Source organism: Armigeres subalbatus, chromosome 1, assembly GCF_024139115.2.
Source record: "Armigeres subalbatus isolate Guangzhou_Male chromosome 1, GZ_Asu_2, whole genome shotgun sequence".
In the NCBI taxonomy this organism is placed as follows: domain Eukaryota; kingdom Metazoa; phylum Arthropoda; class Insecta; order Diptera; family Culicidae; genus Armigeres; species Armigeres subalbatus.
Window position 1 is genome coordinate 124,832,862 of NC_085139.1, and position 4,956 is coordinate 124,837,817.

General features: G+C 37.3%; 1 pseudogene; it reads left to right on the forward strand.

The window, feature by feature from the left end:
• Positions 1–1,874: 1,874 nt before the first annotated feature.
• On the forward strand, positions 1,875–2,474 carry LOC134206516 (uncharacterized; annotated as a pseudogene).
• Positions 2,475–4,956: the final 2,482 nt, after the last annotated feature.

Here is a 4,956-nt window from a genome sequence, read left to right on the forward strand (position 1 = left end):
GTGCCTTATTATGATAGTTTCGTCATGGCTAGCTTCTATGATATTTTGTGGGCTTCGACTCGGACATAGTAATCGTTGTTGTTTCAAGCCATGGTATAAAAGAATACAGGAGATTTATATTTTTACTACAGGCTTCATCTTTTCAGACCCGAATTTTAAGGTTAAGGTTTAAATTAAGGAGAAAAGAGTGTTCAAGCAAAAACAGTGTTTACTTTTGTGCATGCAATTTATACAACCATTTTTCTTTTTGGGATCTTGGGCATGGGTTAAAAAGTTAGATGTTTTTCCTATTTATATGTTAGAAAATCCATTTAAGGATAGAGTTTTAACTACGGGTTTCTTGCTACTTTGTGGAATATAGCCATTTTAGAATCAAGAGATTTAAAAGCAAGAGATTTTACATAAAACGCGAGGTTTTATTTGATATAACATATGTGTTTTGACATTTTTATCTGTTTTACACTGTTAGGTGGATAGATTTATCCAAAAAATTGCATTTTCCTGCATAATTGGCAATTATTACTTCGTTTTAGGAATACCATACCCAAATAACCGCAAAAAATAGTTTTGGCCAAGAATTGGCTTATTTACTCCTATGTGCGACGGTAGAATTATTTTTAAGACATATCATAGTCTGCTTTGCAGCCACGCGTCGTACCACTAAGCTATGAAAGACTCTGTATGTATATTACCTTATAGAAAATGATGCTGTCAAAACAGTCATTGTGTTGAAATAGATTTTTCTCAAGCCGTTAACTACCTTCCATCCTGAATCTCACAATTTACGTCAATTTTTGATCAAACACCATCTATTTTAATACAGGTATGATTGAAATCAAGAGAGCAAGCTGCAGTCTTTCTCAAGAGCAAGGTTCTAGAAGTCCTGGAAACTTATGGTGTCTCAGTTGAGCAGATTTTTCCGTAACGGTAGACAATGGTGCTAACATGCTGGCTGCAGTGAAGCAGCAAATGCATCTGGACTATACTTACTGCAGCAGCAAGAAGACATGGATATGGATGACGGTGTTGATGAGGATGACGATAACAGTCGAGGCATTACGAAATCTCTATCGGTCGAATTTCAAGAGCAGCTCAATTTAATCAAGTGTTCCGCCCACACGTTGCGGCAGATCCTTGATGTGGTGGATAAATCCAACGAAAATGTTAAGGAGATAACTACAGTGGCAAAAAATGTAAAAGTGTGAAATACCGCACATTTTTTGAATGCCATAATGCCAGTTTTCCTCCGGTGTTCAACCAAACCAGATGGGGTGGTATTTTTAGTATGATGGACAACTTCTACAAACAAAAGGATTTATTCGAAAAACTGTTTCATGATTTCCCAGAACTGGGTAAGTTAAAATATTTGTATAAATAACTAAACTCCTTGTACAAATGATAATCCCTACCTTTGAACTGAGTATGCAGTTCAAAAGTAGTAATGATTATTGCATATTGTAAATATGATCGTAATTCGGTATCATCATCGAATCGATACGTATCTTATTCTATGTCCTCGTCAAATACTGCAGTTTTTACCGTCAGACTTCTGTATTGCAGTCGAAACACTTTAGCGGTCGTGGCTACAGTACTAGACAAACCTATTTCACCCTTTAAAAACAATTAAATCAAATTGCATCAACTACTTTTCACAGGTTTGAACGATGAAAGCTGGACTTTTATTGAAAATTATGTGGAGGCGTTTAAACCGTTGTACCTGTGTACAAAAAGACTACAAGAAAAACACGTTTCACTTCCTGATTTCTACTTAAGCTGGCTACAGGCTGTTAGTGAAATCAAAAGTTTTCCATCGAACCCATTTTGTTCCAAGTCTCATCGCATCTTTGTCACGACGTTTGGAAAATTTAAAGACATCAAGAGCATTTCAAATGGCACTATACCTCGATCCAAGACTGAACTACTTACATTCGAAGTTCTTTAATCCGAACGAGAAGTTAATGATTCAGGTAACTTTAAAATTACATAGGTTAGTGTATAACTGTAGCACAGATACTTTTGATTCAACAGGGCTACATTACGGATACCTGGGATCGAATTCGCAAGCAACGATCGCCCGCGATGATTATCTTACTGAAATGTTTGGAGGCTCACTCGATGATTCGCTTACCTGTGATTCATCCAAATTTGCCCAGCAAGTCAAAGCTTTAGATGCCGAGCCACGTCAAGGTTTCAACCACGATGTGTGGGAGTATTGGATACGGCGTCAAAAAAGTCATCCTGAATTGTTCGAAGTGGCAATGGTTGCTCTAGCTGCGCCATCCAATCAGGTTTCTGTGGAACGTGCTTTTTCGGGTCTTGCGCTGGTTCTTTCACCGCATAGAGCTGCACTTGGACCAGATTCACTGGAAAATATACTTCTTCTGAAACTAAATCGTGACATTTTTGAGCATGTCATGCAATGCTACGACTGGAAGGGTTTCAGCAGCACCCAAAACGATCCTGTACCACCGTAGTTGAACTGAAATACTGTTCAATTGCTACCGATCGACAGAATGAATAACATGCACACCTTTTAACTGAGTAATACTTAAAAGTTAATCGATTTTCTAAGTTCTTCCGAATCTGAAAAAATAATACTGGCACTAATAAACACCCCAAAATGACACTGGCTCAAAGCGTACTAATGTGTCTCAACTTCATCAAAGAGGCGAAATACTGCAGAACATATTATGATGAGATGACTAATGTAGCTTTTTTCTTGAAGAAATAATGATATAGGCACTTCGTGATAAATATTGCTTGATGCACAATCAGAATTATTCAACATTGTTAATTTTTTGACATCCAGTTGAAACTATTCTACTCTTTTAGTAACACAGGTTTCTTTAGTTTAGCATTAGGTGCTGTCACGGATACGACCCGTCTCCCACCCACCGCTCAATGGCGTTTATTCAATAAAGGTGTTTTTATTGTTAGCTGACTGATGACGTCAAATGCACACATATGCATCCATGAAAGTGATATATGAGGCAGGGGCAATGTTTACAGTTTTCACCTCGCGATTAAATCCGAGTAAATTTTTATGAGAGTATGGAGTTTCTGATTCGTGCACTCGTCTATAATCGATACACTCATCAGCCACCCCATGCCATTATTATTTGACAACACAACTACAAAAATGATCAAATTATATCAAGCAATACCTATTAGTGCTGATTGCGCGAACCTTTGTAAACATTGCCTATCACCCACAGTGATCGAGAATAAAACAAAATATCACCAGTTTCCTTGTAAACCTATTAGAAATAGTTAGCTTTTTGATCTTCATGGCTTAAAAATTTGGTATGCATCAGTGATATCAGTGATATAAATCCTCTCTCGCAAGGTTGATAAGAGGTATTTATAGTGCTTGCGGATATATTTTACTGGTGTATCGATTATGTTGTTATGTACTACTCGAAGGATCTTGTGTAACAGTTATTTATGTTGTTATGTATAATAATCGTATGCATGTAAATGAAAGCATTTGCATGATCCACGAAGAAGAGAGCATCCATAAATAACGTAACGCTCAAAGGAGAGAGGGGGTTTACCGGAAGAGTGACAATGCCTACTTAATTTTTGGATACTTGATAGAAAAAGTGTAACATAGGGGGTTTAAAATTGCGAATTTTTGCGTTACGTAATTGATGGATCTTCCCCTAGAGCAGATTACAGGCAAGACAAAATTTCGATTCTTTTTCATGGACTGGATTAATGGATATTAATAGAACTGGACAAAGAAAACGACAGATCCAACATGTATAAGGTAGGTGAATCAACATAGATTTTTTAAGTTTGTCTTAGGGCCGATTTCTTCACCTCCGCTTAGTGCTTAAACCAAGTTTAAGCGTATGGGTAAGCACCGCTTACGAGTTAAGCGGAGGTGAAGAAATTGGCCCTTAGATATCTTTGTCCACCAGTTTAAATTGTGTTAGGGGCGAATCCCGAGCAGACGCATCCGCGCGTCGCATCGCGCGTTCGCGTTTACTGTGGCTTCACCTATAGGCATTTATACCGCAGTACCGCAATGCTCTAGAGTCTAGAATATTAAATTTTGGATTGAAATTCAATAGTCCTTGATACTATTAGTCCTCGCTGGCTATCAGAATACAGCACTAAAGCAAATAGTTTGTTCTGTGCTTGTTATGCACCAAATTGAGGCCGCTATAAGCAAAAATGTAAAAAAGTACGATTTCTCATACTAATCTCCATATAAATTTGAAACACGATGTGAAAAGCGAGGACGCAACCAATCGATCCCATATTTTGCAAAGTTGATCGAGGTCCCAAAACGATTCAGAAAAATCTTGATCTCACTTGATTGGATTTTCGTGTTCCCAGACAAGTGCGCCACACTATAGTGTACAACTAAATAAATTTGATTTTTTAATGGTAAAACTTCCTTTTCCGATGGATGTGACCAAATTTCACAAATTTGACTGTGAATATCTGTCGGAAGCAAGCTTCATTAAATGTTTTGTCTACATACAGAAAGATTTTCAATTTTTACCTTCAATGATTTCTTATTTTAAAAAAATGAGTAATATCTATTAGCTAACTGAAGTTAAAAGTCAGTATCTGCTATGCCAAAAGATATTCAATGCTGACACTGATAATTTGGAAGTTGATGATTATCTCAACCTCGCAGTGAATCAAAACACAACATTCATTCGATAATGAATACACAAGCAGAATGCTGGATTATTTTTTTCCGTGAAGCAACATCGTGCGATAAAACCTACACTGCATGAAAAACTTTTCGAATTCAGGGTTGAAGAGGTTCATTTTGATGATTTTTTACGGCACTGGTTCCAACGTCGGCTTCATATAGAGTGCAGAAATCACAGAGCAGTAATTCCACAACAGCTTGAACAGGTTCGAGGGCTTAAATTATTTCAGCGTGCCTTGGCATCAGCCATGAATTAAAATTCTTTTCCGAATTCAGAACGGACA